The following is a 22,367-nucleotide window of genomic DNA, read 5'->3' as shown; positions in this document are numbered from 1 at the left end:
TGTTAATCCTTGTCCCGATGCACGATTCTGGGCCATGGTGCATCTTGAATAATGTTCTTATAGGCTTCAGTTTGGAAAAGTGCGCTCTTCAGAAGCTACCGAAACCGCTAATGGTTACATAACACTTAAGCAAAAGCAACGTTCGGGTTTGAAAACTAATATTACTTGCTATGAATACAAACACTGTTACAGGAGGCGTGTTAGGGCTATTTTAGCTTAGATCATCAATTCATCTGACATTTCTTCTCCATCTATATCAACAGCGTAATCGCTACTGAGCGCTAAAGGCAGGTCCTGGCAATACAATCTTCTTTAGAAAACATTTTTAAAACTGTTTCCACGACCACACGTAAAGTAAAAGATACCGATTGCACGCAACTAATAAATTCTCTTTTCCAGGGATGTTGTAGCTAGATGCAAATTACAATCGAAAATGTATCAGCTTTAAAAATTTCTTTTGGATCCACAGGACGATCAGCACGAGACTCAAAATATGCCTGTGTTTGATTGTACAGCATAGATTGTACAGCATTTATGTTTATATTTATGTTAAAATGAAGGTAAATATATCAAAATATCAACATCCAACTTCACAGTGCTAACGTAACAATGCTTGTCAAATTTTCAAAGAAATCTGCTTTGTATTTCTAAACTATTTTAGCAGAGGACGCAACAGGAGTATAAATGATATCTCCCGCCAGCCCTTCAAAGATACTTTTCCATGGGTGAATATGGTTGTCTGGGGAGTTGCGGTGTTGGTCACTATTGGACTTCCCCGGTCTCAAGTGTTGTTGTTGGACACGGGCAAAAGACTCGCATTTTCGGCAAATAGAAAGAGGGTTAAGGTTTCGGCTTTAGCGGAGCCAGTGTTCACATTGACAATAATAAGAAGCCCGTCCCTGGGTGGGCTCGAACCACCAACCTTTCAGTTAACAGCCGAACGCGCTCGCCGATTGCGCCACAGAGACCGACGTGAGAGGCGTCTCTCCATTCGCACCTTTCCGGTCAAAAAATAAACATTGCTTGCATTTTCTTGCCAGTCGGCAATATTCCTTCTGCTCTGATAGCCAAGAATTAAATTTCATTTTTCACAAGCTGTATGAATTTCTTGAAAAACAAGTTGTTGCAGAAAGGAAATGCATTCATGCATTAAACTAAATCAAGCCCTATGCGGTTGTCCAAAATGGTACTTTCTGCACGAAAAGACAGGAAGAAAGGCACAGCTGGGATGTGGAGCCAGGATCTCCAGTTAAAGAGACAGGTACTTAAGCAACTGAGCTACGGCGCCAGCAGAATTCTCCTCTTTTACAGCCGCTTGGACACACCGCTCTGAGCCATCTGCGTTCAGTAAGCACTGAGTCTGCTGGCTGAGCAAGCTGCCTCCTTTACACGCAACAGGAGCCCCGACTGTAAGAGAAACGAAGAGAAATGGCCTTTATTGGGCACTTTTCATGTCCAATGCGCTTGACATTTCCCAAGGGCGGCAGAGTTCATTTATGACACTTTTCCTTTCTTTCTTCTTTCTGCACTCTTTGATGAAACAAAGCGAGAAATCATGTAAGGGAAAATGACTTTTTTTCATGGAGAAAACATGCACCAGGAAATGTTGTGTTTAGAAGACGTGAGTTAACATGAAAAGTGACCTAATTTACGGGAGCAAATGCTCGCCTAGCAAGATCTGCTTTACTACAAGAGAGAAGTAGAGTGAAAGACGTGAGCATTTCACGCCGTTGTGGAACAAAACGCTTTTTTCTTGGAATTCTAAATCAATTAGAAATTCAGAGCGACACATAAAGGCTTTGTCTGCTTAAAGTGATGATTTTTAAAAACTGATAAAAATGTAGAAAACACGTTTCTCACGTAGAAATTTAAGATGGGGGTGGGGTATTACTAGTAGCGGCGCTGAACTCACCATGGTGCAATTCATTTACGTGACGGGCTAGTGGTTTAATGGATAAGGCGTCTGATTTCGGTTGATTAGATTGTCGATTCGACTTCTACCGGGGTTGTGTGATTTAAATCAGGCTCCTCAGAAATAGATGTCCGTAATGTAAATGAACCGCACCTGAAAGCAAACGTTGGGTCTGGGTTCCTTTCTTTCCTGCATGAAATAGCAAATCGTTACAAAAAAAACACCAACTAATGTCCAATAGCGTTAGTCATTTAAGTAAACATGAATATACTGTAAGGTCTTGGTACATGGGAGTGGATTTCAACCACAATTAAAAAAGAGCAAATTATAATTACAGGCTTCAGACACTTTTTCATACAAAAGTGACCAAACACTGCCTAACTTTCAGGTTTGCTTGAACCTGTAACAGAAAGGAGGTCTGAAACTTCCATTCTCTGATGTTACTGTCTCTAAAGCCGGACGTGATGTTTCGCGGATGTGCAGTGTGCCTTTTCTCTTGCCGTGTTCAAGATGCTTCGCTGCATAAGCTCCTGACTGGGTGTTCCGTACTGCGCTGTTACTTCGTTCAGATTACCCATGCGGTGTACAGATAAAACCCAACTGCGTGGTGTAAGTCCCGGGTTCGGCACCAGCAGCACCTGCAAACTCATCAGCTGACCTCGACGTGATTTGAACACGCAACCTTCTGATCTGGAGTCAGACGCGCTACCGTTGCGCCACGAGGTCACTTGCCTCAAGTGCTTTTAATTCCCCCAAAGAGAACAATCAGCGTCCCTGGAAAAGTTTTTTTTTCATTCTCTGCTGTGAGGAGCGCAGCTCTTCCAACGAGGGTCTCTTCTTCCCAGACCACAGATTATTCTTTCCACCCGGCTCTCTCACAGAGAGCAGACACACCGTCTCCACTGATGTGTTTACTACATCTATAGATCTGACCCCCTACAGCCACGATATTCCTGGACAGGATATTTACCACCAGCCTCGTGAACTTCTCATCTTGACCTCTCCCAGGAGGAGCACAATTAACACAGAATCCTCTCTCCATTTAGCAAATAACACAAAACACTGTTTACCTGTCAAGACAGAAAACCAGGCTGCTCCAGGTGAGGCTTGAACTCACAACCTCGGTATGACTCCACTGCTCATGTCATTGGACATGGCCTGAACCAGGAAAGAGATTGGAAATCGAGACGTCATGGCGTTGTTTTAAAACTTGCCTACTCTTTCAATTTTTTCGGTCAAATCTTTTATCTGGGAGTACTTTCAGTTGATGTTAATCCTTGTCCCGATGCACGATTCTGGGCCATGGTGCATCTTGAATAATGTTCTTATAGGCTTCAGTTTGGAAAAGTGCGCTCTTCAGAAGCTACCGAAACCGCTAATGGTTACATAACACTTAAGCAAAAGCAACGTTCGGGTTTGAAAACTAATATTACTTGCTATGAATACAAACACTGTTACAGGAGGCGTGTTAGGGCTATTTTAGCTTAGATCATCAATTCATCTGACATTTCTTCTCCATCTATATCAACAGCGTAATCGCTACTGTGCGCTAAAGGCAGGTCCTGGCAATACAATCTTCTTTAGAAAACATTTTTAAAACTGTTTCCACGACCACACGTAAAGTAAAAGATACCGATTGCACGCAACTAATAAATTCTCTTTTCCAGGGACGTTGTAGCTAGATGCAAATTACAATCGAAAATGTATCAGCTTTAAAATTTTCTTTTGGATCCACAGGACGATCAGCACGAGACTCAAAATATGCCTGTGTTTGATTGTACAGCATAGATTGTACAGCATTTATGTTTATATTTATGTTAAAATGAAGGTAAATATATCAAAATATCAACATCCAACTTCACAGTGCTAACGTAACAATGCTTGTCAAATTTTCAAACAAATCTGCGTTGTATTTCTAAACTATTTTAGCAGAGGACGCAACAGGAGTATAAATGATATCTCCCGCCAGCCCTTCAAAGATACTTTTCCATGGGTGAATATGGTTGTCTGGGGAGTTGCGGTGTTGGTCACTATTGGACTTCCCCGGTCTCAAGTGTTGTTGTTGGACACGGGCAAAAGACTCGCATTTTCGGCAAATAGAAAGAGGGTTAAGGTTTCGGCTTTAGCGGAGCCAGTGTTCACATTGACAATAATAAGAAGCCCGTCCCTGGGTGGGCTCGAACCACCAACCTTTCAGTTAACAGCCGAACGCGCTCGCCGATTGCGCCACAGAGACCGACAAGAGAGCCTTTTCTCCATTCGCACCTTTCCGGTCAAAAAATAAACATTGCTTGCATTTTCTTGCCAGTCGGCAATATTCCTTCTGCTCTGATAGCCAAGAATTAAATTTCATTTTTCACAAGCTGTATGAATTTCTTGAAAAACAAGTTGTTGCAGAAAGGAAATGCATTCATGCATTAAACTAAATCAAGCCCTATGCGGTTGTCCAAAATGGTACTTTCTGCACGAAAAGACAGGAAGAAAGGCACAGCTGGGATGTGGAGCCAGGATCTCCAGTTAAAGAGACAGGTACTTAAGCAACTGAGCTACGGCGCCAGCAGAATTCTCCTCTTTTTCAGCCGCTTGGACACACCGCTCTGAGCCATCTGCGTTCAGTAAGCACTGAGTCTGCTGGCTGAGAAAGCTGCCTCCTTTACACGCAACAGGAGCCCCGACTGTAAGAGAAACGAAGAGAAATGGCTTTTATTGGGCACTTTTCATGTCCAATGCGCTTGACATCTCCCAAGGGCGGCAGAGTTCATTTATGACACTTTTCCTTTCTTTCTTCTTTCTGCACTCTTTGATGAAACAAAGCGAGAAATCATGTAAGGGAAAATGACTTTTTTTCATGGAGAAAACATGCACCAGGAAATGTTGTGTTTAGAAGACGTGAGTTAACATGAAAAGTGACCTAATTTACGGGAGCAAATGCTCGCCTAGCAAGATCTGCTTTACTACAAGAGAGAAGTAGAGTGAAAGACGTGAGCATTTCACGCCGTTGTGGAACAAAACGCTTTTTTCTTGGAATTCTAAATCAATTAGAAATTCAGAGCGACACATGAAGGCTTTGTCTGCTTAAAGTGATGATTTTTAAAAACTGATAAAAATGTAGAAAACACGTTTCTCACGTAGAAATTTAAGATGGGGGTGGGGTATTACTAGTAGCGGCGCTGAACTCACCATGGTGCAATTCATTTACGTGACGGGCTAGTGGTTTAATGGATAAGGCGTCTGATTTCGGTTGATTAGATTGTCGATTCGACTTCTACCGGGGTTGTGTGATTTAAATCAGGCTCCTCAGAAATAGATGTCCGTAATGTAAATGAACCGCACCTGAAAGCAAACGTTGGGTCTGGGTTTCTTTCTTTCCTGCATGAAATAGCAAATCGTTACAAAAAAAAACACCAACTAATGTCCAATAGCGTTAGTCATTTAAGTAAACATGAATATACTGTAACGCTTACGGCCGACAGGTACTGTGTAAGAGCCGGCGTACCAGAGCAGGTGACGTCACCGCCCTTCCCTGTGATAGCAGGACTACAGCTACGGGGCTGTAGAGAGATCTCTCTTTAGCTCACGGTGCTGGGTCGCTGCAGAGAGACGCGGAAGTCCCGGGTTCGAGCCCCGGACAGTGTGGGGCCGACCTGATGCGGCAAGGGCGCCCGCCAGAGCCCCCGTTGCGTTACATTGGTGTCAGAAGCGGGGTGGGATAGCCCTTCGCCGGGGACGGCGATTTAAGCGGGGGAGAGTGTAACGCTTACGGCCGACAGGTACTGTGTAAGAGCCGGCGTACCAGAGCAGGTGACGTCACCGCCCTTCCCTGTGATAGCAGGACTACAGCTACTGGGCTGTAGAGAGATCTCTCTTTAGCTCACGGTGCTGGGTCGCTGCAGAGAGACGCGGAAGTCCCGGGTTCGAGCCCCGGACAGTGTGGGGCCGACCTGATGCGGCAAGGGCGCCCGCCAGAGCCCCCGTTGCGTTACAATACTGTAAGGTCTTGGTACATGGGAGAGGATTTCAACCACAATTAAAAAAGAGCAAATTATAATTACAGGCTTCAGACACTTTTTCATACAAAAGTGACCAAACACTGCCTAACTTTCAGGTTTGCTTGAACCTGTAACAGAAAGGAGGACTGAAACTTCCATTCTCTGATGTTACTGTCTCTAAAGCCGGACGTGATGTTTCGCGGATGTGCAGTGTGCCTTTTCTCTTGCCGTGTTCAAGATGCTTCGCTGCATAAGCTCCTGACTGGGTGTTCCGTACTGCGCTGTTACTTCGTTCAGATTACCCATGCGGTGTACAGATAAAACCCAACTGCGTGGTGTAAGTCCCGGGTTCGGCACCAGCAGCACCTGCAAACTCATCAGCTGACCTCGACGTGATTTGAACACGCAACCTTCTGATCTGGAGTCAGACGCTCTACCGTTGCGCCACGAGGTCACTTGCCTCAAGTGCTTTTAATTCCCCCAAAGAGAACAATCAGCGTCCCTGGAAAAGTTTTTTTTCATTCTCTGCTGTGAGGAGCGCAGCTCTTCCAACGAGGGTCTCTTCTTCCCAGACCACAGATTATTCTTTCCGCCCGGCTCTCTCACAGAGAGCAGACACACCGTCTCCACTGATGTGTTTACTACATCTATAGATCTGACCCCCTACAGCCACGATATTCCTGGACAGGATATTTACCACCAGCCTCGTGAACTTCTCATCTTGACCTCTCCCAGGAGGAGCACAATTAACACAGAATCCTCTCTCCATTTAGCAAATAACACAAAACACTGTTTAGCTGTCAAGACAGAAAACCAGGCTGCTCCAGGTGAGGCTTGAACTCACAACCTCGGTATGACTCCACTGCTCATGTCATTGGACATGGCCTGAACCAGGAAAGAGATTGGAAATCGAGACGTCATGGCGTTGTTTTAAAACTTGCCTACTCTTTCAATTTTTTCGGTCAAATCTTTTATCTGGGAGTACTTTCAGTTGATGTTAATCCTTGTCCCGATGCACGATTCTGGGCCATGGTGCATCTTGAATAATGTTCTTATAGGCTTCAGTTTGGAAAAGTGCGCTCTTCAGAAGCTACCGAAACCGCTAATGGTTACATAACACTTAAGCAAAAGCAACGTTCGGGTTTGAAAACTAATATTACTTGCTATGAATACAAACACTGTTACAGGAGGCGTGTTAGGGCTATTTTAGCTTAGATCATCAATTCATCTGACATTTCTTCTCCATCTATATCAACAGCGTAATCGCTACTGAGCGCTAAAGGCAGGTCCTGGCAATACAATCTTCTTTAGAAAACATTTTTAAAACTGTTTCCACGACCACACGTAAAGTAAAAGATACCGATTGCACGCAACTAATAAATTCTCTTTTCCAGGGACGTTGTAGCTAGATGCAAATTACAATCGAAAATGTATCAGCTTTAAAATTTTCTTTTGGATCCACAGGACGATCAGCACGAGACTCAAAATATGCCTGTGTTTGATTGTACAGCATAGATTGTACAGCATTTATGTTTATATTTATGTTAAAATGAAGGTAAATATATCAAAATATCAACATCCAACTTCACAGTGCTAACGTAACAATGCTTGTCAAATTTTCAAAGAAATCTGCGTTGTATTTCTAAACTATTTTAGCAGAGGACGCAACAGGAGTATAAATGATATCTCCCGCCAGCCCTTCAAAGATACTTTTCCATGGGTGAATATGGTTGTCTGGGGAGTTGCGGTGTTGGTCACTATTGGACTTCCCCGGTCTCAAGTGTTGTTGTTGGACACGGGCAAAAGACTCGCATTTTCGGCAAATAGAAAGAGGGTTAAGGTTTCGGCTTTAGCGGAGCCAGTGTTCACATTGACAATAATAAGAAGACCGTCCCTGGGTGGGCTCGAACCACCAACCTTTCAGTTAACAGCCGAACGCGCTCGCCGATTGCGCCACAGAGACCGACAAGAGAGCATTTTCTCCATTCGCACCTTTCCCATCAAAAAATAAATATTGCTTGCATTTTCTTGCCAGTCGGCAATATTCCTTCTGCTCTGATAGCCAAGAATTAAAATTCATTTTTCACAAGCTGTATGAATTTCTTGAAAAACAAGTTGTTGCAGAAAGGAAATGCATTCATGCATTAAACTAAATCAAGCCCTATGCGGTTGTCCAAAATGGTACTTTCTGCACGAAAAGACAGGAAGAAAGGCACAGCTGGGATGTGGAGCCAGGATCTCCAGTTAAAGAGACAGGTACTTAAGCAACTGAGCTACGGCGCCAGCAGAATTCTCCTCTTTTACAGCCGCTTGGACACACCGCTCTGAGCCATCTGCGTTCAGTAAGCACTGAGTCTGCTGGCTGAGCAAGCTGCCTCCTTTACACGCAACAGGAGCCCCGACTGTAAGAGAAACGAAGAGAAATGGCTTTTATTGGGCACTTTTCATGTCCAATGCGCTTGACATCTCCCAAGGGCGGCAGAGTTCATTTATGACACTTTTCCTTTCTTTCTTCTTTCTGCACTCTTTGATGAAATAAACCGAGAAATCATGTAAGGGAAAATGACTTTTTTTCATGGAGAAAACATGCACCAGGAAATGTTGTGTTTAGAAGACGTGAGTTAACATGAAAAGTGACCTAATTTACCGGAGCAAATGCTCGCCTAGCAAGATCTGCTTTACTACAAGAGAGAAGTAGAGTGAAAGACGTGAGCATTTCACGCCGTTGTGGAACAAAACGCTTTTTTCTTGGAATTCTAAATCAATTAGAAATTCAGAGCGACACATAAAGGCTTTGTCTGCTTAAAGTGATGATTTTTAAAAACTGATAAAAATGTAGAAAACACGTTTCTCACGTAGAAATTTAAGATGGGGGTGGGGTATTACTAGTAGCGGCGCTGAACTCACCATGGTGCAATTCATTTACGTGACGGGCTAGTGGTTTAATGGATAAGGCGTCTGATTTCGGTTGATTAGATTGTCGATTCGACTTCTACCGGGGTTGTGTGATTTAAATCAGGCTCCTCAGAAATAGATGTCCGTAATGTAAATGAACCGCACCTGAAAGCAAACGTTGGGTCTGGGTTCCTTTCTTTCCTGCATGAAATAGCAAATCGTTACAAAAAAACACCAACTAATGTCCAATAGCGTTAGTCATTTAAGTAAACATGAATATACTGTAAGGTCTTGGTACATGGGAGTGGATTTCAACCACAATTAAAAAAGAGCAAATTATAATTACAGGCTTCAGACACTTTTTCATACAAAAGTGACCAAACACTGCCTAACTTTCAGGTTTGCTTGAACCTGTAACAGAAAGGAGGTCTGAAACTTCCATTCTCTGATGTTACTGTCTCTAAAGCCGGACGTGATGTTTCGCGGATGTGCAGTGTGCCTTTTCTCTTGCCGTGTTCAAGATGCTTCGCTGCATAAGCTCCTGACTGGGTGTTCCGTACTGCGCTGTTACTTCGTTCAGATTACCCATGCGGTGTACAGATAAAACCCAACTGCGTGGTGTAAGTCCCGGGTTCGGCACCAGCAGCACCTGCAAACTCATCAGCTGACCTCGACGTGATTTGAACACGCAACCTTCTGATCTGGAGTCAGACGCGCTACCGTTGCGCCACGAGGTCACTTGCCTCAAGTGCTTTTAATTCCCCCAAAGAGAACAATCAGCGCCCCTGGAAAGGTTTTTTTTTCATTCTCTGCTGTGAGGAGCGCAGCTCTTCCAACGAGGGTCTCTTCTTCCCAGACCACAGATTATTCTTTCCGCCCGGCTCTCTCACAGAGAGCAGACACACCGTCTCCACTGATGTGTTTACTACATCTATAGATCTGACCCCCTACAGCCACGATATTCCTGGACAGGATATTTACCAGCAGCCTCGTGAACTTCTCATCTTGACCTCTCCCAGGAGGAGCACAATTAACACAGAATCCTCTCTCCATTTAGCAAATAACACAAAACACTGTTTACCTGTCAAGACAGAAAACCAGGCTGCTCCAGGTGAGGCTTGAACTCACAACCTCGGTATGACTCCACTGCTCATGTCATTGGACATGGCCTGAACCAGGAAAGAGATTGGAAATCGAGACGTCATGGCGTTGTTTTAAAACTTGCCTACTCTTTCAATTTTTTCGGTCAAATCTTTTATCTGGGAGTACTTTCAGTTGATGTTAATCCTTGTCCCGATGCACGATTCTGGGCCATGGTGCATCTTGAATAATGTTCTTATAGGCTTCAGTTTGGAAAAGTGCGCTCTTCAGAAGCTACCGAAACCGCTAATGGTTACATAACACTTAAGCAAAAGCAACGTTCGGGTTTGAAAACTAATATTACTTGCTATGAATACAAACACTGTTACAGGAGGCGTGTTAGGGCTATTTTAGCTTAGATCATCAATTCATCTGACATTTCTTCTCCATCTATATCAACAGCGTAATCGCTACTGAGCGCTAAAGGCAGGTCCTGGCAATACAATCTTCTTTAGAAAACATTTTTAAAACTGTTTCCACGACCACACGTAAAGTAAAAGATACCGATTGCACGCAACTAATAAATTCTCTTTTCCAGGGACGTTGTAGCTAGATGCAAATTACAATCGAAAATGTATCAGCTTTAAAATTTTCTTTTGGATCCACAGGACGATCAGCACGAGACTCAAAATATGCCTGTGTTTGATTGTACAGCATAGATTGTACAGCATTTATGTTTATATTTATGTTAAAATGAAGGTAAATATATCAAAATATCAACATCCAACTTCACAGTGCTAACGTAACAATGCTTGTCAAATTTTCAAACAAATCTGCGTTGTATTTCTAAACTATTTTAGCAGAGGACGCAACAGGAGTATAAATGATATCTCCCGCCAGCCCTTCGAAGATACTTTTCCATGGGTGAATATGGTTGTCTGGGGAGTTGCGGTGTTGGTCACTATTGGACTTCCCCGGTCTCAAGTGTTGTTGTTGGACACGGGCAAAAGACTCGCATTTTCGGCAAATAGAAAGAGGGTTAAGGTTTCGGCTTTAGCGGAGCCAGTGTTCACATTGACAATAATAAGAAGCCCGTCCCTGGGTGGGCTCGAACCACCAACCTTTCAGTTAACAGCCAAACGCGCTCGCCGATTGCGCCACAGAGACCGACAAGAGAGGCGTCTCTCCATTCGCACCTTTCCGGTCAAAAAATAAACATTGCTTGCATTTTCTTGCCAGTCGGCAATATTCCTTCTGCTCTGATAGCCAAGAATTAAATTTCATTTTTCACAAGCTGTATGAATTTCTTGAAAAACAAGTTGTTGCAGAAAGGAAATGCATTCATGCATTAAACTAAATCAAGCCCTATGCGGTTGTCCAAAATGGTACTTTCTGCACGAAAAGACAGGAAGAAAGGCACAGCTGGGATGTGGAGCCAGGATCTCCAGTTAAAGAGACAGGTACTTAAGCAACTGAGCTACGGCGCCAGCAGAATTCTCCTCTTTTACAGCCGCTTGGACACACCGCTCTGAGCCATCTGCGTTCAGTAAGCACTGAGTCTGCTGGCTGAGAAAGCTGCCTCCTTTACACGCAACAGGAGCCCCGACTGTAAGAGAAACGAAGAGAAATGGCTTTTATTGGGCACTTTTCATGTCCAATGCGCTTGACATCTCCCAAGGGCGGCAGAGTTCATTTATGACACTTTTCCTTTCTTTCTTCTTTCTGCACTCTTTGATGAAACAAAGCGAGAAATCATGTAAGGGAAAATGACTTTTTTTCATGGAGAAAACATGCACCAGGAAATGTTGTGTTTAGAAGACGTGAGTTAACATGAAAAGTGACCTAATTTACCGGAGCAAATGCTCGCCTAGCAAGATCTGCTTTACTACAAGAGAGAAGTAGAGTGAAAGACGTGAGCATTTCACGCCGTTGTGGAACAAAACGCTTTTTTCTTGGAATTCTAAATCAATTAGAAATTCAGAGCGACACATGAAGGCTTTGTCTGCTTAAAGTGATGATTTTTAAAAACTGATAAAAATGTAGAAAACACGTTTCTCACGTAGAAATTTAAGATGGGGGTGGGGTATTACTAGTAGCGGCGCTGAACTCACCATGGTGCAATTCATTTACGTGACGGGCTAGTGGTTTAATGGATAAGGCGTCTGATTTCGGTTGATTAGATTGTCGATTCGACTTCTACCGGGGTTGTGTGATTTAAATCAGGCTCCTCAGAAATAGATGTCCGTAATGTAAATGAACCGCACCTGAAAGCAAACGTTGGGTCTGGGTTTCTTTCTTTCCTGCATGAAATAGCAAATCGTTACAAAAAAAACACCAACTAATGTCCAATAGCGTTAGTCATTTAAGTAAACATGAATATACTGTAAGGTCTTGGTACATGGGAGAGGATTTCAACCACAATTAAAAAAGAGCAAATTATAATTACAGGCTTCAGACACTTTTTCATACAAAAGTGACCAAACACTGCCTAACTTTCAGGTTTGCTTGAACCTGTAACAGAAAGGAGGTCTGAAACTTCCATTCTCTGATGTTACTGTCTTTAAAGCCGGACGTGATGTTTCGCGGATGTGCAGTGTGCCTTTTCTCTTGCCGTGTTCAAGATGCTTCGCTGCATAAGCTCCTGACTGGGTGTTCCGTACTGCGCTGTTACTTCGTTCAGATTACCCATGCGGTGTACAGATAAAACCCGACTGCGTGGTGTAAGTGCCGGGTTCGGCACCAGCAGCACCTGCAAAATCACCAGCTGACCTCGACGTGATTTGAACACGCAACCTTCTGATCTGGAGTCAGACGCTCTACCGTTGCGCCACGAGGTCACTTGCCTCAAGTGCTTTTAATTCCCCCAAAGAGAACAATCAGCGTCCCTGGAAAAGTTTTTTTTCATTCTCTGCTGTGAGGAGCGCCGCTCTTCCAACGAGGGTCTCTTCTTCCCAGACCACAGATTATTCTTTCCGCCCGGCTCTCTCACAGAGAGCAGACACACCGTCTCCACTGATGTGTTTACTACATCTATAGATCTGACCCCCTACAGCCACGATATTCCTGGACAGGATATTTACCACCAGCCTCGTGAACTTCTCATCTTGACCTCTCCCAGGAGGAGCACAATTAACACAGAATCCTCTCTCCATTTAGCAAATAACACAAAACACTGTTTAGCTGTCAAGACAGAAAACCAGGCTGCTCCAGGTGAGGCTTGAAGTCACAACCTCGGTATGACTCCACTGCTCATGTCATTGGACATGGCCTGAACCAGGAAAGAGATTGGAAATCGAGACGTCATGGCGTTGTTTTAAAACTTGCCTACTCTTTCAATTTTTCGGTCAAATCTTTTATCTGGGAGTACTTTCAGTTGATGTTAATCCTTGTCCCGATGCACGATTCTGGGCCATGGTGCATCTTGAATAATGTTCTTATAGGCTTCAGTTTGGAAAAGTGCGCTCTTCAGAAGCTACCGAAACCGCTAATGGTTACATAACACTTAAGCAAAAGCAACGTTCGGGTTTGAAAACTAATATTACTTGCTATGAATACAAACACTGTTACAGGAGGCGTGTTAGGGCTATTTTAGCTTAGATCATCAATTCATCTGACATTTCTTCTCCATCTATATCAACAGCGTAATCGCTACTGAGCGCTAAAGGCAGGTCCTGGCAATACAATCTTCTTTAGAAAACATTTTTAAAACTATTTCCACGACCATACGTAAAGTAAAAGATACCGATTGCACGCAACTAATAAAATCTCTTTTCCAGGGACGTTGTAGCTAGATGCAAATTACAATCGAAAATGTATCAGCTTTAAAATTTTCTTTTGGATCCACAGGACAATCAGCACGAGACTCAAAATATGCCTGTGTTTGATTGTACAGCATAGATTGTACAGCATTTATGTTAAAATGAAGGTAAATATATCAAAATATCAACATCCAACTTCACAGTGCTAACGTAACAATGCTTGTCAAATTCTCAAACAAATCGGCGTTGTATTTCTAAACTATTTTAGCAGAGGACGCAACAGGAGTATAAATGATATCTCCCGCCAGCCCTTCAAAGATACTTTTCCATGGGTGAATATGGTTGTCTGGGGAGTTGCGGTGTTGGTCACAATTGGACTTCCCCGGTCTCAAGTGTTGTTGTTGGACACGGGCAAAAGACTCGCATTTTCGGCAAATATAAAGAGGGTTAAGGTTTCGGCTTTAGCGGAGCCAGTGTTCACATTGACAATAATAAGAAGCCCGTCCCTGGGTGGGCTCGAACCACCAACCTTTCAGTTAACAGCCGAACGCGCTCGCCGATTGCGCCACAGAGACTGACGAGAGAGGCTTTTCTCCATTCGCACCTTTCCGGTCAAAAAATAAACATTGCTTGCATTTTCTTGCCAGTCGGCAATATTCCTTCTGCTCTGATAGCCAAGAATTAAATTTCATTTTTCACAAGCTGTATGAATTTCTTGAAAAACAAGTTGTTGCAGAAAGGAAATGCATTCATGCATTAAACTAAATCAAGCCCTATGCGGTTGTCCAAAATGGTACTTTCTGCACGAAAAGACAGGAAGAAAGGCACAGCTGGGATGTGGAGCCAGGATCTCCAGTTAACGAGACAGATACTTAAAGCAACTAAGCTACGGCGCCAGCAGAATTCTCCTCTTTTACAGCCGCTTGGACACACCGCTCTGAGCCATCTGCGTTCAGTAAGCACTGAGTCTGCTGGCTGAGCAAGCTGCCTCCTTTACACGCAACAGGAGCCCCGACTGTAAGAGAAACGAAGAGAAATGGCTTTTATTGGGCACTTTTCATGTCCAATGCGCTTGACATCTCCCAAGGGCTGCAGAGTTCATTTACGACGCTTTTCCTTTCTTTCTTCTTTCTGCACTCTTTGATGAAAGAAAGCGAGAAATCATGTAAGGGAAAATGACTTTTTTTTCATGGAGAAAACATGCACCAGGAAATGTTGTGTTTAGAAGACGTGAGTTAACATGAAAAGTGACCTAATTTACCGGAGCAAATGCTCACAGCAAGATCTGCTTTACTACAAGAGAGAAGTAGAGTGAAAGACGTGATCATTTCATGCCGTTGTGGAACAAATTTTTTTTTTTCAAGACAGAAAACCAGGCTCCAGGTGAGGCTTAAACTTTCAACCTCGGCATGACTCCACTGATTATGTCATTTTACTGTACATGACCTGAACCAGGAAGAAGATTGGAAGTTAAGACGTTATGGTGTCGTTTTAATACTTTCCTACCCTTTTAATATTCAGGTTAAATCTTTTATTTTGGAGTACTTTCAATTGATATTAATTCTAGTTCCAATGAACGATTCTGGGCCATGGTGCATCTTAATGTTCTTATAGGTTTCAGTTCCGAAAACAACTCAGTAGCAGGCCATGTGGAACAAGCAAACACATTAGAACTGTTGTGAATGCAGTGGAAATAATTTAGTCACTAAATAACAAGCTTATGCACCACTCGCCTGAAAATTGTTATATTTAACAAAAATTGCTTTCCAGACACCACAACTATTCACAATAATTTTATCAATACATGTCTTAATGAAAAGTGTAATTTTTTAATAATTAACTTTAATGTCCATCTTTATTAGTAGATGTATTACATGTACAGCCTTTAATATGCGATAGTGAATTTTCAGGTATCCTGGGGAGGGAAGAAAACTGAAATGAAGGAAATACATATTTAAAGGGGTGTGTTCTGTCATATCTGGGCGTTTGAATAGATTTGTTGTATAAGTTATTGTGATTTCACTCTATACTTGTGTTTCTCAGGAGTTTTTTCTATACATTGGGGATTTGAGGGTATAGAAAAAACGTTGTGCTGTACGGGTAAATGTAAGGATATGTAGAAAAAAACATATTGTCACCTTTGTGAACGTCATTATTAGATACCTGTTGATCGTTTAGCGACCTAGGCCTCCCTCTGGACTCTGCACTGAATTAAAAGCTACGGGAGCTCCTCACTGCTTGTCCTGCATTGTTACCTGTGCTCTCGTCTACATTATCTACATGCAGAACAGCACCAAGAACACCATAAACTTTGTGACGGAAAGTGCTGAAGAGCATGAAAAATATTGAACATTTTAAACATTCATAGAACAACTTGAAAAACTGAGGGACAAAAGACCATCTATTTCGCAGGTTCACAGTAGTTGCAAGAAAATCAGTCGCCTGACTAGGGACCTAGAGATAAAAAGTTCGATATTCTACTGGCTGGGCTATTCCTGTCTACTCAGTTTTTCTCTGAAACAACATTTTTCAAGAAATTTGCAAAATTTTAAATACAATACTTGCTTAAAAGTGCAGATTATTTTTTACCCAAAACTGCAAATGGAGAAAACCAACTCGTTGGAGTCTCTGTGGTACAATTGCTTAGTGCGGCCAGGTTGGGACTAAAATGATAGTAAGGTGATGGTTCAAGTGCATCCAGGCACACCTTTCTCATTGTTCCAACGTGAACATCTATGGAAAAAATGGCATAAAATGTTTAACAGATTATTGACCTAATTGATACTGACGTCTTACCACTTGTCCACCACGCTTGCGGTTCTGCTTACTTTCCCATCAAGGCTAGCACGTTTTTTAAAATACAAAAAAGTTAAATCTTTGAGCACAAATTGCCATGGTAGGAGGAATAAAGCAAATATGACTGTTCAAATTAATTCTACTGAAACTGATTTAATCACGCAGAATCTACAACAACAAAACCATGATTCTTAACAAGGAGATACTGGGGAGCAGTGGGATTCCAACTCAAGCCCCCGAAGAGATGAAGCTTTAATCCAGCTCCTTAGAGCGCTCGGCCGGGTTACCCTTGATAGTGGCTTTTCAGCACTTGTAGTCTGACTTTGTGGTGTTGAGCTGCATGGAAGAGACTGCACCTCCTTTTTCTGAGATGCTTTCTCTCACTTGGTGAAATATTAACTTCTTTGGCCTTCTGAATATAGTTCTTCTGTTAAGCAGGCTTCAGACTCTGCTTATAGCGCCCATGCAGAGATTTTATTTTTACAGGAAGACTCATTCTGAAACGTTTCTCTGTAGTTTTAGAAAAGCTTTGAACAGCGTATTTTATACTATGCACAAACAGTATTCTAATTTCACACGGCAGATCGATGCAGCAATCGTGCTCGATTTGACTGTTATTCTGAAATACTTCTAGCAAACATATTTAGGTTTCCTTGAACCTTTAATTAAAAAAATTACTTTGTGATGTTCCGCAGATGTGTAGTGTGCCTTTCCTTTTGTCGTATTCAAAAGTATTCACTGCGTGAGCTCCTCACTGCGTGTCGTTTACTCTACTGTGATTTCTTTTAATTTATCTACATGGAGTCAGGTGACAAGATCACCTTGAACATTTTCGGTTTGTGAAAGGAAAAACTAAAGAAAATACAAGTGATGAACATTTAAAATAACCACAGTACAGCTAGAAGAGTGAAAGATAAAAGACGATTTAGAATGACATTCACAATAGATTTAAGAAAAGCACAACCGCCTGAACAGGGACTTGAACCCTGGACCCTCAGACTTAAAGTCTGATGCTCTACCCACTGCGCTATCCAGACTCTGGAAAAAAGCAGACACTGCTGGGATCCTCGCAAGTCACATGTTTCTTCTTGTGCTGAAGCACAGTCATACCTGACCCGTCTGGAATGACCACTGACAGACTTTATCCAGAAGCGACGGCACCACTCCCAGTAGAATGAGAGAGAAATACAGAACAACATGAGGAGTCAAGGGGCTCCCACATTTCATCTTTCCTCACATTACTCAGTTTTTCACTAAGAATTTGACCTTTTCACAATCAGATTTTTTCACATTTAATAAGATCTTTTAATCAATTTTAATATTGTTTTTTGGAACAATAAATAAAAAAAAAACTTTTAATGCCTAGGTTGTTTACGTGTGCACACCCTTTATAAAGGGGGTTGCAACTATGCTGAAATTTAACCAGTCACATTTTAGATAATGTACAAAGGTTACAGATGCAGCCATTCAAAATGCGCGGGTGATACCGCATTATTTTGCGGTATGCTGTACGCAGTCTACCGCAAGCTACCGGTAAATACCGCAAGTTACCGTAAATTCTCCTATAATACGACAAGCAAAATAATAGTATCCGGAATTTCCGCAAGGTGGAGCTAATAAAGCTCAACCTCTCATGTTTGAGCTGTGGCCATCAAAGTCTTTAACGAAGATATTACTAATAGTATTAATAATGAATGACCTTGGACAAGCTGTAAGTGTAAACTCAAAGTATTGCCCTGGTCAACATTCTTTTTTTCATTGACCGTCTTTGTAAAAGTAACACCACAGCATTTCGCAATCACGCATTTGTTTCCAATCATGCAAAGTACAGTGATTCACCATGCCTTTCACATGCTCATAAAAGAGATTGATTTAGGAACATAAACATATTACCGTATGCAAACTGTACTGTATACAGTATGTATATGTATATTTAATGTCTTAACTGTGCCCGTTTAAGTATTGAATATTCATATCTAATTTTACCACTGAAGGGAAATCTTAGTAGCTGAGCATAAAAAGAATAGGAGTATACTGCAACGCGTGTGAAGGCCATAAAAGATATTAATTTTGGAACATAAACATATATGGCTGGTCTCGGTACTTTAAAGAAAACATACACAAAACATGGTTTCATTATGACCAGAATCGGTCTTGAGATATTTTTAACTTGATTTACAGTATTTGAGAGGTATGTCTTAACACCGATACTACAGTGCTTAAGTACTGCTCACGTATATGTTTCTAGGTTTATATTATGCATTTCATACGGTCAAATTACTTTTGAGCAACTAATAAGAAGCGCGAAACGGATGCATTTTAGTTTCGTTTTGTGCTGGGACCCGTGGATTGATTAGAGATATCAAGTACATACAAGTCATTTTTTAAATGTTGTAGTTCATCTTGAAAAAATGTTACGAGTACATCATCTATCAACAATTACACAGGTTCTGTTTCCATATTGCGGATTTTGGTTACGTAATATTATTTTCTAGATTTCACGTTGTGAATATATGATTTGGGCAAACAGAGCCGCAAAGAAGTACATTATGGGTTGTTGTTTTTTATCTAGTTTTATCTAGAACAAGCGATGCTTAAACCTTTGTCTGATTCTTGTGAAACTATCCACACGACAGTTACAGTACCTAGGAGTTGACTTCAGTGATGTCACTGATGGGATGTTTCTAAAAATCCATCCTCTGTAAAACGTCTTCTCTAGTTGTCCTGCATATGTATTCGCTAATGAAGCTGTGTGTTCTGAGCCTGGATCTCTACATTTCTGTATGAACCAGCTTAGAGGGCTAAAGACAGCTTGTGTTTAAATTGAGTGTAAGGCAATTTATGCTTCTAAAGTCATGGTCAGCATTTATTATTGTACTGTGCTGTAAACTTGTTCTGTGCCAAGTCACATTATTTTATAGCGTTTTTATAGCATTATCAAATCCGGTGGCGCTGTGTGTTAGTTTCCCGACTCCCATGTCACATGGTCTGTGATTGAAACTTGTAAAACCGGTTTAATTCGTCACACCCAGCACTCCGGTTGTAAAGTAGAAGCAGGCGAGATTTCCAGCGAAAAACACCTCCCCCTTCTTCAGGTGTGAGGGTCTTCTGCTCAGAAAGAAACGCTAAAATGTAATGTAGGCTCTGAATGGGTTCAATTATGATTTGGGCTTGATTAAGGTCACTGCCTTTTATCTAAAACCCTACTTGAATCCTTCTAAACTAAAAATCAGTGTTAGTGAGTTCTAAATAAAGAGGTATCCAGGTAACAGTGAAACGGGCGGACAGTTTGGGGAGATCGCCCGTTTTCCATGTAAATAGTTCCCTGGTTCCGCACACCTTGGTGTTTCTCTCGCTCTCTCTTGGGTCACCTGATCATTAGCTCGAAAGATTTGAGTGCTTTGTGTATATTCTAATGGTAGTGGGGGCAGGGTGTGTGGGAACAGGTTTGGTTGAAATTGCATTGGAGATCTATGTTCTTCACACCTGAAACATTTTCTATGAAAGCATTTTCTTCGCAGTTTAACCGATCTTGTTACAGCATGTTACAGTTTACTATTATTAACCATATTAATTTTAAGTGCTTAATGTAAAATCTTGTAAAAATATATTTTCATTGTTCAAATATACATTAAGTCTGACTATCATATAATAAGTTAAATACAAAACTAAAGAAAAAATAGGGTTAAATATAATTCAAAATATTTTGCTAACAATGTTAACTGTTTATGAATAATAAAATGTATTAACTAAGGAGTAGGATGGCACAATTGTTAGTATGTTTTTTGTTTTGTTTCTTTTTCATAAATACAACAGTAGTACCTGATGTCTCAGTGGCTTTCAAAATTAAGTTATGCATGCAAACCTGTGAACTAGAAAGATAACTAAGATATCCATCCATTTATAATGGTGGCAAAGTGGTTAGCATTGCTATCTTGCAGCACTAGGGTCCTAGGTTCAATTCCTGCCATCCTGTGTGTGGGGGGTTTACATGTTCTCTCTGGGTTATATGGTTTTTCTCCATATGTGTGATATGACTCCCTCTCGCACTCCAAAACATACTGGTAAGTTAATTGGTTTATGGGAAAACTGGCCCTGGTGTGTGTGTGTTTGTGTCTGTCTGTCCTGTGATGGACTGGCGCTATGTCCAGGGTGTATTCTGCCTTGTGTCCGTCGCTTACTGGGATAGGCTCCAAATCCTCTGTACTGGATAAAGAGATTAGAAATGGATGGAAGTAAAGGCACTGTGTGGATGGAACTATACACAGTGTTAGAAACCCACTATGAAATGGCAGCATCTCAGTGAGAATAAAACATTTTATAGTACTGGCTTAAGGAAACAGCCTTTCCACCTCTCTTGCACATCAGTATCCATACCTAGTTATTTAAACAAATTGTCTCTAATTATAAACATCTTAATATACTAGCTCTGTGGATCCGCATCAGCTATGTTTGCCCATTCCTTCAATTCATGTGCATCCAACACACAGTTCAATGCCAGCAACTACACATAATCTAAAATACAATCCTTATTTCAGTATCTATGTAAACATATAGTCTGTTAACTTCATCATCTTCATCAAAAGTATGCCTAACCCCATTAGGAAGTGTTCTTGTTATAAGTGTATTCCTCAGCTTTCCCCAAATTATCTTCTTCTTGCCAACATCTCTAGTCTTTTATCCTGCAATAACTCAGCCAACACTTAAATCTCCAAAAGCTGCTTGTGTTAATTTCTTTAAATCACAAATATCATGTGTAAATACTGGCCATGTAATACTCTGCATTGTGGAATAATAGTTTATTTTAAAGGGAACTAGAGAAACTAAGAACTAGAGAAATCAAGAAAGGCTTTTTTTCTAGAATTAATAAATGCACATCCTGTTCACTCGGGAAATTAAATCCACACTGAGCAATCTTCAATATGTTCAGAATATGACAGCAAGAATCCTATCAGGGATGCATTACACCTGTTTTCAAGTCCTTGCACTGGTTACCTATCAGATTTCGAGTCAACTTCAAAATCCTTATCCTCCTTATATACTGTCCTACAACTGTTATTATTGATCTCCGAATTATTGTACTTGACATGACTTCATTCAGCCTTTCCTGAACGTCTATGACAGGCAGAGAGAGTGCTGTTTCTGGTGCAATCTTTTGCAGCTGACATTTCACTGTTTTAAACGAACAAGAAATTAGATTGCTCATAAATCACTTATTCTATATAAACACAGCGTAATTGCCCTCCGAAAATCCTCTTTTTCTTGTTCGTTTTAGAGACCTTGATCGAAACTGATTTTAGATGTCAGAAAGGATTTATTCTCTCTGTATTTCCTACATTGCTTTGTCGAGATTTTAACTTTATATCTAGGCTCAGATTTCAACTATAAATCGTACAGTAATTAATAGCAGTAAATACTGATGTTTATACATAAAAAAGTCATGCCTTGGAGTATAGACCCCCAAAGGAATGCCATAGACTCAAACTGCAAAATAAACATACAGAAAGAAAGTATTTGTATTGTAATTGCAAATCCTGGTACTGTATGAGTGATTGGTATGACTTTCCTCATTACAAATCTCTTATTAGAATTTAAATTTCTCTGTAACTCCAGGTCAGAACAGAGAAAATGTAACTGCCTTAAGGAGTTTACGATTATGAAAAATAGAAGGATAAGCATGATACGTATGTCTTCTTTCATTTTCTAAGTCATGTTACTGAGCACCAAATCTTATTGAGAATATGAATCCATTTAAGGTTTATACCATTAAAGTAACGGTTTATTCCATGCTGAAAATGTTTGTACCAGACTTTTTTGAGGCCTGTTTAATTGTGTCTGAAGTCTGATGTTGTAAATTTGATTGTTAAAAAGATCCATGAAAATGTCACTACTAAAGTTAGCTGGTACTGTTGGTATTGTAAGTGGCAAGTAGAGCTC

The 22,367-nt window shown here is 41.3% G+C and overlaps 8 non-coding genes across 8 annotated transcripts; all 8 read right to left on the bottom strand.

Annotated features, from left to right (window-relative positions):
- Window positions 1-894: 894 nt before the first annotated feature.
- Window positions 895-968, bottom strand: trnan-guu (transfer RNA asparagine (anticodon GUU)). The gene has a single exon. It is a non-coding gene; the product is annotated as a tRNA-Asn (tRNA).
- Window positions 969-2,566: 1,598 nt separating this feature from the next.
- On the bottom strand, window positions 2,567-2,638 carry trnaw-cca (transfer RNA tryptophan (anticodon CCA)). The gene has a single exon. It is a non-coding gene; the product is annotated as a tRNA-Trp (tRNA).
- A 1,436-nt stretch (window positions 2,639-4,074) lies between these two features.
- Window positions 4,075-4,148, bottom strand: trnan-guu (transfer RNA asparagine (anticodon GUU)). Its single transcript has one exon. It is a non-coding gene; the product is annotated as a tRNA-Asn (tRNA).
- A 2,135-nt stretch (window positions 4,149-6,283) lies between these two features.
- On the bottom strand, window positions 6,284-6,355 carry trnaw-cca (transfer RNA tryptophan (anticodon CCA)). The gene has a single exon. It is a non-coding gene; the product is annotated as a tRNA-Trp (tRNA).
- Window positions 6,356-7,790: 1,435 nt separating this feature from the next.
- trnan-guu (transfer RNA asparagine (anticodon GUU)) lies at window positions 7,791-7,864 on the bottom strand. The gene has a single exon. It is a non-coding gene; the product is annotated as a tRNA-Asn (tRNA).
- A 1,597-nt stretch (window positions 7,865-9,461) lies between these two features.
- On the bottom strand, window positions 9,462-9,533 carry trnaw-cca (transfer RNA tryptophan (anticodon CCA)). Its single transcript has one exon. It is a non-coding gene; the product is annotated as a tRNA-Trp (tRNA).
- A 3,108-nt stretch (window positions 9,534-12,641) lies between these two features.
- On the bottom strand, window positions 12,642-12,713 carry trnaw-cca (transfer RNA tryptophan (anticodon CCA)). Its single transcript has one exon. It is a non-coding gene; the product is annotated as a tRNA-Trp (tRNA).
- A 1,422-nt stretch (window positions 12,714-14,135) lies between these two features.
- trnan-guu (transfer RNA asparagine (anticodon GUU)) lies at window positions 14,136-14,209 on the bottom strand. The gene has a single exon. It is a non-coding gene; the product is annotated as a tRNA-Asn (tRNA).
- Window positions 14,210-22,367: the final 8,158 nt, after the last annotated feature.

This window comes from Atractosteus spatula, chromosome 10 (genome assembly GCF_055471065.1).
Source record: "Atractosteus spatula isolate fAtrSpa1 chromosome 10, fAtrSpa1.hap1, whole genome shotgun sequence".
NCBI lineage: Eukaryota > Metazoa > Chordata > Actinopteri > Semionotiformes > Lepisosteidae > Atractosteus > Atractosteus spatula.
Note: the sequence above shows the minus strand (reverse complement) of the source record. Positions and strands in the feature narration are given on the sequence as shown.